This window comes from Ylistrum balloti, unplaced genomic scaffold (genome assembly GCF_031769215.1).
Source record: "Ylistrum balloti isolate Yb309-2 unplaced genomic scaffold, AGI_CSIRO_Ybal_v1 Utg370230, whole genome shotgun sequence".
NCBI classification, from domain to species: Eukaryota; Metazoa; Mollusca; class Bivalvia; order Pectinida; family Pectinidae; genus Ylistrum; species Ylistrum balloti.
The window spans coordinates 1,404,222-1,416,208 of NW_026782190.1; positions in this window are offsets into that span (position 1 = coordinate 1,404,222).

An 11,987-nucleotide genomic window follows, 5' to 3' on the forward strand; every position below is an offset into this window, starting at 1 on the left:
ACGTGATTTTTTTCTTATTAAATGTTACATTATTATAGTTGGGATCGTGTTTGTTTTATCCTCAGTTAACCTAGTATTGCTCGGTCATCACATCGCCTTACGGTGTAAGTCAGATTTGCGTTAGAAATGTAACGTGCAGTACAAGTTACTTGGTACGTGAGAAAAACAATAGAAATTTGACCTAAACAACCTTATCCTCGGCTTGTTTACCTCACATCAATCAGACAAAGCTTAAGATTTATCATTTGTGTTACCCTTGCATGCGTGTTTACACAAAGTCTCAGGAGAGATTATGCACTTGCGAAGGAAATTACCAAACCTGATCACGGTATGAAAGCTTGAAATACTAGCGTACTAAAAAGTGGGAAATGTTTCATCAGCGTTTTACTCGGAGGTAATTATACCGTTTCAGGCGGGTATCCATTTTTGTTCCCAGGCGACGGTATTTGTGCGCATGCGTTATCCCATATGACGCAAAAATTTACATATCCAGACAAAAAAGGATTTCTTTTTAATAATTGTTAATTAACCTCTTTATTTGAACGAAACTCAACTTTCTTTGTTCATAAGATAATAAACTTTTTATACATATGCAATATTTTTTTAAAAATTCAACCGAAACAATCCGTTTTAAATGAGTTCAATATTTGTATGTAACACGAATGTTGAGTTATACCACATATCATATTTTCAACTAGTTTATCAAATTGTGTAGCACATTGTCACGAGTGTAAGATATTTTTCATACTTCATTTATGAAAAATCTACAAAGACTCTCAGATTTATTTCCCATTAATAGAGACGTAAAATGAAATATAGAAGCGGACTCTACGTTTTTCACTACAGAGAAAATCATGTGACGTCATCAAGACATGATTAATCTACGACGCCACGATAGTTTTATTATACAAGTGTCTAATGATAATGATGGCATGGCCCTATGTCACGTTATCAGATAAATTCATATACACCATATGTAGCAAGTGTTATCAATATTATATGTAAACGTGAGTGATAAAAAAACTACAGTAGTTTTGTATGTTACAAATGTAGATTATCACGTTCAACTATTATATTGTTCTTTGGATGAGCTTCGTTGAAATTACATGCCAAGATTAGGCCATTTTCTGGTATGATGCGTGAATATGTTACAACGTAACTATGACTTTCACTTGACTATTGGTCTTCTATTCACTTTTAAACGATCACCGTAGTTGCAATGTTCAGGCATTAAGCAGAAAAGAAATATATAACCGCGCGGGCGATTAAAAGTCGCGAAAATTAATCGCCGCGAAATAGTTTCAATCACAGGTACAGTATTTCTTTCATATGTAATCTTGGGTTTATTTTTTTTAGGCTACTGACAGATTACTGCCGTATAACACATTTCGTGAAAAAGTAATATGTTCATGCATGAAAGATATATTACACAAGGCAATTTATTTACTTACTTTGAAATAAACCATACCTAATTATCTGGATTAGTGACTACAAATCGCGATGTTGAATCGCCATAAAAAGTCATTACACATTGAAAACGCGAAATTAAGTCGCCGCAAAAATTAGTTTGTTTACAGTATATCAATGCACAAAAGATCCACATTCGCTGTTACATGAATCTTAAGCACAAACAGCGGTTTTGTTTCTTATCTATCTTCGAGACACGTAACCGATATCAATATCAAGTCAATCCTAATTCATTCAAAATGAACCCGAATTGGCTAAACAGTTTCAAAGATATGAAAGAGTCGCGACTGCATTCGTGTTACATGACGCTTGCCTGCTGTATGCTGAAAGTCAATGTCATAATCATTCACCAGTAATTAATCCGACAGACAAATTACTCCTGCTACCTTAAAAGATTAACCTATCAAAATGTTCAATCAAGTGTAACATAGTTAAGATGTTGAAAGATGTATGGATAGTTAGAAACATTTCATGGCAACATCACAAGCTCACATAAACAAGTAAGGCAGTCACTATACACTGGTAACGATGAATTACATATATATTAGATAACACTTTAAACCAAAGTGTTTGTACGTTTCCGAAATTTATCCAGCTGACCTTCTGTACTTTATCTATAATTTTACACCTGCCAAATTCTCTGATATTCTTTTCTATAATTCATGATATCGAATTTCAAAGTGAACGGCCTTCACTTATTCTTAGCAGTTACTAGTTTAAAACTGTTCCTTTATCAAAGTGTAATTAAGATTTGTTAATCGTACAACAACTACTTTATTTTAGGGGTTTTCACACGCGAAGTATTGTGATAAGATATATCAATAATGCAGTTCCTTTATGTTTCTTATATACATACAGTTACCACAGCGGATGAGCGAATACATATTATTAATATACCAACAAAATCATAATGCTCTGAAATTAAGTAAGTTTACCGAAAAAGACTGTTTTCTTCTTTAACAATTCTAATGACCAATATGTACCGGGTGGTAAAATAAGAAACGTATAGGCAATGTATAACACACTGGTCATTTTGTAAGGTTACGCCTTTATTGATTTAGTTAGTATGATATGTACTTAACCGAAACAACGATATTTTTATATACATGAAAATGTGTGTCATTCAAGCTATGCAATAAAGCAATAAAACACATACGTAAATATATATATATATGTCATATACAAGGTTATAAAAGATTCGTGTCGATAACGGCAGAAAACTGCTTTGTGGTAGGTTGTTCATAAAACCTCCAGTAGGCCAGTAAGTGATAGCTGTACATATGCTACAACAACTTCAATCACCGACACGCAATTGACATTACTTAAATAACACCCAATTAAAAAATCGAATAGTAAAATAAACAGTTCGGGCTGAGATGGGGACGCGTCATCCATGATATCGATTCTGAGGCTCTGACACCTGTCGGACCCTGGAAATGACTCAAAGATAAGAGGTTTCATTGTCAATGAAATATCGATTGACGTTGATGCAAGAGATTATAATAATGTGATGATAAAGTGGAAAGATGATAGGTGATGAAGCACACTTGATTTCATACGGAACATCTGTGACTCATTTCATATTGTTTTTTTAGTATAACGACCTACTATCAAAACAAAGGCTGCTGTTACTGTGTGTTTACATCACTTTTTTTAAAGATGTCTTACATATTGATTGCATTGATACAATTCTACGAATGTTGTATGTTGTAATAACGCAAATTGAAATGTAAAAATAAATTTTATCAATATATTTGTGTATTTGAATTTCAACAGCAGATATAACATTCATTAATCAAAAAAAAATTAAATATATTCAATGTAACCAACAAATATTAAATTTCCCTTACCTACGCATATCCATTTACAATTTAGGAATCTTTGAAACCTTTAAAAAATAACTGCAAATATGCTGGAGATCACCGCATATACTTTATTATGGAATGGCTGTGAAAAGAGTAATTATACGAACATGTGCGTTATTAGTCTTGCTTTGATTTTCCCAGCCAGTATTTTACCAAGCCAATGTAAGAACGCTCGAGGTGAAATAAATGAAGCTAGCCGGTTTTTTCCTTTTCCCTCTACATACAAATTCAAATAAATATGTTCGGTAAGTGTTGCTTTGCATCGTGAAACATGATGTATTTTCCAACTGTCAGAATAGTTTACATTGTCGTCTAATCAACAAAGCCCGATTAAAGTTTTAAACATTTCCCTGTAGTGTGACTAGTGCTTTCTTGATGTCCTTGTGTAGGTCTGTCATACTCATGTGTAGAACAGTGCGCAAAACAACATAAAATTGATATTAGGAGAATTCATTGCTACATATTTACAATCGCTGATGTACACTCCACATGAATCTATCACATACAATCGACATCTATTGTGCTCTCACACATCATAAATTCGCGCTCGCAAACGCAAGACATTAATTCATTTTGACACTGTTTTATTTATCAAACCAACCGATGCGATTTGACTACTTAACTACACAATTTCGTGGATATTACTATTAAAGTATAATATCGATAATATATGGATGGAACCTCAAGTATTTACGATCCTGTTGTGAAATATACATTTTGGTGTATATAGGTGTACATTGTAACTCAAAAGTTTGTAACTAAAGCAAGGAGTTGGGCTTGTTGTATTCTTAGATCAACAAGCGTTATAGCTGTTTGATTGTTTTTGTCTTCAAATTAAAACACATTTATCTTGTTATCTGTAGGGTAGAAGCTATCGTGTATATAGCATTTTGTGAGGTGAAACACTAAGCTTTAAGAACAACGTGAAACATTCCTAATGTAATGAAATTTAAAACTTTAAAACGTCACTTGCTTGATTGATTGCTATCAAATTGAGCAACAGAATAATTGATTAGATAAACATTCAATTAAAATATCTAAAGGGGCATTTTTGCTCCCAGTTCCTCGAAAATGAAAAACATATAATGAGGATTTAATACGGATGTGCGCAATTTGAAACAATGAATTGAAAACCATTTGAAATGTGATCTAAGGAGTCACTATGGCGACTTAGTATAGTGTCTGTTGAATTGAACTAAATAACTTAGTATCACCACAGATCAGGACAAAATGGGAAGGTAGAATTTAATTAGCAAGTATATAACCAAATACTGTTTCAGAAAACAATATGTTCTATTGTATCCATGTCTTGATAATGAACGGTCTTAAGTACCCTGCAAAACATACGACCACTAAAACGCATTAGGAACAAACATGTAGCATGCAATTACGTGTTTTCATTTAATTTTCCACTGTTAATCACAAATGCTGGCGTGTGTAGAGTCAGACAGTTGTCGACAACACATTGGGTCTCGCTGTGATAAATCTATTTTAGTGTTCAAATTTCGAACGAACTTTAATAAACATCAATATTACGTTATCGTGTCAATGATTTGTGTCACAGTGGTCATTAAAAATCCCTTTGTTCTGGGAAATATAACTGCTGTACATGTATCTCTATACTGGACGGTACTAACGTTCTCCTTCCGACCCCAACACCTCACCTTCGTAGTTTCGTCGATGTCTTCTGTTTACAGATCATTTAGGAAACACAAAAGGTGTAGATGAAGATTGCATGATGCATATTTATTTCAAGTCGTGCTTTCTATCACGAAGACAACGACAGTGATTAACGCGTTGTCCGTTTTATTTCCGTCACTGTCCATTATTTTCCCCATGTATAATTGACATGGTGACTGTATGGACGTCCAAACCTGATACGATGTATAATCGATGTGACATGCTTCATTCTACGATGTAACTGTACATATGTATTAAGCGAATTGGGGGATTGGTTTTCAATATCATTATCAGACGATGATGCTACTTTCGTTATTTGCATTAGTAATACACACGATATTGTCAGCCTAAACGTCACGTGTCAGAGGCCATGCAGTTTTCAGGTATACTTACTGACGGTGTTGATGACTTTGTGTTTAAAGTGACATCTTTACTAACATATTATATCGATCATTAGTAATGAACGAATTTTAAAATAAAGAATCAAAAGAAGAACAAACGTGTTTAAAATCGGAAAGGATGAAAACAAAGATTTTGGTGGTGGTGTTTTCACCTACATTATTCTTAATTTCAATTGCTAGTTCAATTATGCCGTTTGGTGGAATTTGCATAAACCAACAACTGGTACATGATCTGATGCTTACAAAATCATGTATCTGAAACAATGGTTTGGTCAGCCATATAAATTGTATATAGACTGTTTACTGTAGAATGCATTTCCTTATAGAAAATGCTTCCATAAATCAACAATATAGTTCTAGTATCATTGTACATTGTACAACTTTGTACATCGAACAATCGAACAAACATCTATATCATTGATGACGGAATTAAGTGTACATTTACTTTATGCCATGTATGCAAATAATCGCGTGCTGATGGAAGACGTTGGTCCATCTGCATGTTGATATGTTACAAATAAGTACCAGTGTCAATGTGTTTCCGAGGATATTGACAGAAAGCTAATTTCATGGTGTTACCAAAGATAAACGATGTTTATCAGGCCATTGACAGAAAACCCATGCAAATAAAATTAGCATTAGCAAACAAACGTCGGCCAAATAACGTCTCTCCTCATCCATTAACAGTTAATTCACGAGCTCTTAGTAACATCACAAGCTGACCGGTATCTTGGATATATATTACTTATGAAGTTTGATGGGTGCAACACTCTCTCTGTCCAAACATATCCCGTGGAGTGGCGATCCCGGAATGACCCTGACAGCTGCATAAACGCCGTTCCGCCAAGTTGATATATACTGTTGGCAGGGTGATTACCCATCCATCCACAATCTTAAACGAATTGGAGCGAATGGCGTTTCTTCAGATTGTCATTTTTTGGATCTCAATATTCTTTTATAATCTTAAAAACCCGTTCTAATGTTTTCCGAATATATGTGATGTATTTTTGTATGTTCTGTACCAAAATCCTTACGTTATCTTTCAAAATGATAGTGTTTAGTGTCAGCAGTCATTCATTTTACTGAATACAAGGAAATATTTTATTAATATTCATATTGTTAATTTGGCAGAACACGAGCTCTTTGCTGACATGAAATTGTTAGAGTGATATTAAGTAAGTAGATGCACTTGCTTTTTCTTTCAGTAGAAGTCGGATATAATGTAAATACAGATGTGTAACGACGACAGGCGTACCAAACGTTAAAAAGTTAATGATGCGTGGTAAGTGATATTGTAAAGTTTATGACACGTGGTAAGTGTTGGTGTAAACTTAATGATGCCTGGTAAGTGTTGGTGTAACGTTAATGATGCGTGGTAAGAGTTGGTGTAAAGTTAAGGATACGTGGTAAGTGTTGGTGTAAAGTAAATGATATGTGGTAAGTGTGAGTGTAAAGTTAATGATGCGTGGTAAGTGTTGGTGTAAAGGTTATGATACGTGGTAAGTGTTGGTGTAAAGTTTATGATACGTGGTAAGTGTTGGTGTAAAGTTAATGATGCGTGGTATGTGTTGTTGTAATGTTTTTGACACGTGGTAAGTGTTGGTGTCAATCTAATTACACGTGGTAAGTGTTGATGTAAATTTAATGATGCCTGGTGAGTGTTGGTGTAGAATTAATGATGCGTGGAAAGTGTTGGCGTAAAGTTAATGATGCGCGGTAAATGCTGGTGTAAAGTTAATGGTGCTTTGTAAATGTTGGTGTAAAGTTCATGACACGTGGTAAGTGTCGATGTAAAGTTAATGATAAGTGGTAAGTTAATGAAGCGTGGTAAGTGTTGGTGTAAAGTAAAGTATAAGTGGTAAGTGAATAATGCGTGGTATTTTTTGGTGTAAGTTAATGAAGCGTGACAAGTGTTGGTGTAAAGTTAATGATACTTGTTAATTTTTGGTGTAAATCTAATTATACATGGTAAGTGTTGTTGTAAATGATACGTGTTAATTTTTGGTGTAAATCTAATTATACATTGTAAGTGTTGTTGTAAAGTTCATGACACGTGGTAAGTGTCGGTGTAAGATTAATGATAAGTGGCAAGTGTTGGTGTAAGCTGAATGATGCGTGGCAAGTGTGGGTGTAACGTTGATGATAAGTGGTAAGTTTTAGTGTAAGTTCATGATACGTGGTAAGTGTTGGAGTAAACCTAATGATAAGTGTTAAGTGTTGATGTAAAGTTAAGTATAAGTGGTAAGTGTTGGTGTAAAGTGAATGATGCGTGGTAATTTTCGGTGTAAGTTAATGAAGCGTGACAAGTGTTGGTGTAAAGTTAATGATACGTGTTAATTTTTGGTGTAAATCTAATTATACATGGTAAGTGTTGTTGTAGAATTCAGGATACGTAGTAAGTGCTAGTGTAAGCTGAATGAGGCGTGGTAAGTGTTGGTGTAAAGTTAATGATGCGTGGTAAGTGTGGGTGTAAAGTTTATGTCACGTGGTAAGTGTTGGTATAAACCTACTGATGCGTGGTAAGTGTCGGCATAAAGTTAATGATATATGGTCAGTGCTGCTGTAAAGTTAATGATGCGTAATAAGTGTTGATGTAAAGTTGATGATACGTGGTAAGTGTTGGCGTAAATTAATGATCCGTGGTAAGTTGTGGTGTAAGTAAATGAAGCGTGGCAAGTGTTGGTGTAAGCTGAATGATGCGTGGTAAGTGTTGATATAAAGTAAATGTAAGTGGTAAGTGTTGGTGTAAAGTAAATGATACGTGTTTAGTGTTGGTGTAAATCTAATTATACGTGGTAAGTGCTGTTTTAAAGTTCATGACAGGTGGTAAGTGTCGTTGTAAAATTAATGATACGTGGTCAGTGCTGCTGTAAAGTTAATGATGCGTGGTAAGTGTTGGCGTAAAGTTAATGCAGCATGGCAAGTGTTGGTGTAAGCTGAATGATGCGTGGTAAGTTTTGGTGTAAAGTTAATGAAGCGTGGCAAGTGTTGGTGTAACGTTAATGATTAGTGGTAAATATTGGTGTAAAGTTAAGTATTAGTGGTAAGTGTTGGTATAAAGTTGATGATACATGGTTAGTGTTGGTGTAAAGTTAATGATACGTGGTAAGTGTTGGTGTAAAGTTAATGATTAGTGGTAAGTGTTGGTGTAAAGTTAATGATAAGTGGTAAGTGTTGGTGTAAAGTTGATGATTCGTGGTAAGTGTTGATGTAAACCTTATGCTTAGTGGTGAGTGTTGGTGTATAATTAATGATGCGTGGTAAGTGTTGATGTAAAGTTTACAATAAGTGGTAAGTGTTGGTGTAAAGTAGATGATGCGTGGTATTTTTTGGTGTAAGTTAATGAAGCGTGATAAGTGTTGGTGTAAGCTGTATGATGAATGGAAAGTGTTGGTGTAAAGTTGATGATACATAGTAAGTGGTGGTGTAAAGTAAATGATACATAGTAAGTGGTGGTGTAAAGTAAATGATACGTGGTAAGTGTGGGTGTAAAGTTAATGATACGTGGTAAGTGTGGGTGCAAAGTTGATGTAACGGGATAAGTGTGGGTGTAAAATTGATGATACGTGGTAAGTGTTTGTGTAAAGGTAATGAATCGCATGGATTGTATACTTATTTCACTTCTTAACAATGAATAGTTTTTTTATACAAAAAGGTTAATACATTTGAATAGATCATACAATGTACATTATACATGTCACTAACACTGACCAAAGTTCCCGACGTCACTTGCAATAAATACAGGTACCGCGATCACTATTAAAAACCAAAAGTCCGAACGTCCCTTACACTGAGCAAAGGTAACATCGTCAATTACACTGACCAAAGCTATCGATGTCACATATACTGGACAAAGGCACCAACGTCACCTACAGTGACAAAAAGATGCTGACGTTACTTACACTTGACCAAATCTAGTGTTGTTACTCGCATCATTACGCATGAATTACCTGACGAAGTAAAATTGATTTGTGAGGGGAGGTGCACACTTGTATTACGTGGCGAGGTAAAATGAATTATGAGGGGAGGTGCACACTTGTATCACGTGGCGAGGTAAAATGAATTATGAGGGGAGGTACACTCTTGTATTACGTGGCGAGGTAAAATGAATTATGAGGGGAGGTGCACACTTGTATTACGTGGCGAGGTAAAATAAATTATGAGGGGAGGTGCACACTTGTATCACGTGGCGAGATAAAATAACTTTGTGAAGGGAGGTACACTCTTGTATTACGTGGCGTGGTAAAATAATTTTGTGAGGGGAGGTGCACACCTGTATTACGTAGCGAGGTAAAATAATTTTGTGAGGGGAGGTGCACACCTGTATTACGTGGCGTGGTAAAATAACTTTGTGAGGGGAGGTGCACACCTGTATTACGTGGCGTGGTAAAATACTTTTGTGAGGGGATGTGCACACCTGTATTACGTGGTGATGTAAAATAACTTTGTGAGGGGAGGTGCACACTTGTATTACGTGGTGATTGAAAATGACTTTGTGAGGGGAGGTGCACACCTGTATTACTTGGCGAGGTACAATAACTTTGTGAGGGGAGGTGCACACCTGTATTACTTGGCGAGGTAAAATAACTTTGTGAGGGGAGGTGCACACTTGTATTACGTGGCGAGGTAAAATAACTTTGTGAGGGGAGGTGCACACCTGTATTACTTGGCGTGGTAAAATACCTTTGTGAGGGAAGGTGCACACCTGTATTACTTGGCGATGTAAAATAACTTTGTGGAAGAGGTTGCACACATCGTTAATGTGGAAGGGTAAAAGAGAAATCACGCCAAGATTGATGTTATATTTCACGAGGGGCGGTCGCTATTAACATGGGAGAACGGTTTGTTTTTCCCCTAGGGATATGGGAACGAATTCTGTGTTATATGACCAAGTCTATTTTAAGAAGGTTAGGCAGAAAAGGGTGTAATATGACAGAAACTGTGCCAGATTTCGTTATGCAGAAGATATCTTTTGACATGGTAGATATTCTTTACGCTAGAAGGCGACAATAGGTGGCGCTTTAAGTCCCGCAGAATCCCCTAGAAAAGAAAGCCTCATTCCGATGTCTGTAGTATTTGAGTGAAGAATGCCATTCCCTTATCCCACACAATAGTGCACGTTGCACTGACACATTAAAAAGGTTTTGATGAACCTATTACTTCACCCATGTGACAGTAAATATGTTTTATCTGAAATGAATCCCTGATGTTGAATTATGTTTCACATATTACTCATACATACGCATTAATTAATGCGCATGCGCTCGTCCCAGGAGATTCCCATTCGAGTTTACATTCCTGAAACAATGTACAGCATATTTTTAGCAGATACTGGTATTATGTATCGCACAGGCAGGTGGTTTAAATTTAATATGCACCCACGATTTTTTAACAACATGTTCGTGTTTGAATATTAGATAAACATCTTGCTCTAATGATGTATGAAGTCATTTCAATACATCCCATTAATTTTACATATCGGCATCTGCCATCGAGACTGACTGGTGATGATATCAGTGTTAGCATCCAGGACTGCAGGTCTTCGTCACAGGTAGGGATTCCCAGGTGTATTCAACGTCATCAGCGGTCCGTTAACTAGTGTGTTATTAAATGGGATTTACGATGACTTGCATCCATCAACTGAATAGGGCTGGATGGGATATAGGATGACAAACTTCCGTTAGCTCTGGTGGTATTAATCGTAATACAACCCACACCTGTCATATGCACCGACATCATCTAGTTATACAACATAAATTTTGTATGCATTTTCATAGTATTATATTGCAAAGGTAACATATACATTTTATGACCATCTGAGATAGGTCTTCGAACATTTACAAACTTAGAAAAGGCACCATCTGCTTTCAATAAATTTTCAACTCGCATCAGACTATTCAGAATTCAGATAAACTTGTAGAATGACTGGTAACACATCGCTTAGTCGTAATGAGGCGTTTGAAAATTTGTTTGAAATCCCCATATACGTGTGTTATGTTCGAGATAGGTACATGTGATTTCTCATCAATGTGTCTAGACCTCAAGTTGTAAGGCGATCATTCATATTTTGGGTCATATAAAGGTTTTATCATAACTGACTAATGGTATTAAACATTGAATATATCCTCAACGGAGTGTAACATTTATCTATGGACACTACATTTTATGAAACTCGTTTGAACCAAAGTACGACACCTGATAAGACGTGACAATTTTAGAGTTATTCAATGTGCTTGTCCAGGCTGGCCTAGAGTAATCACGGTCTCACTAGTAATGTACGACTTTTTTCTTAACATCATAAAAAACAAGTCATTATAGAATTTGATAGCGGACCTGTTACATTAATGTATTTACCAAACGTACTGTAAGCCTAAACAAAGACGTACAAACTGTTAAACCTATAGCACTGAACTTTATCTTCGGAATACTTAATTCTCTTGATCGTTAATTGTAATGTCCATAGTGCAAGGTGCTGTATTAAATTCACGGTTGATATGAAATATACTGAACAATTCTAAGTCAGTTTGGGCGAGACACTGCGGACAATTTGTCGGTCAGACCTGCAGAATATGGA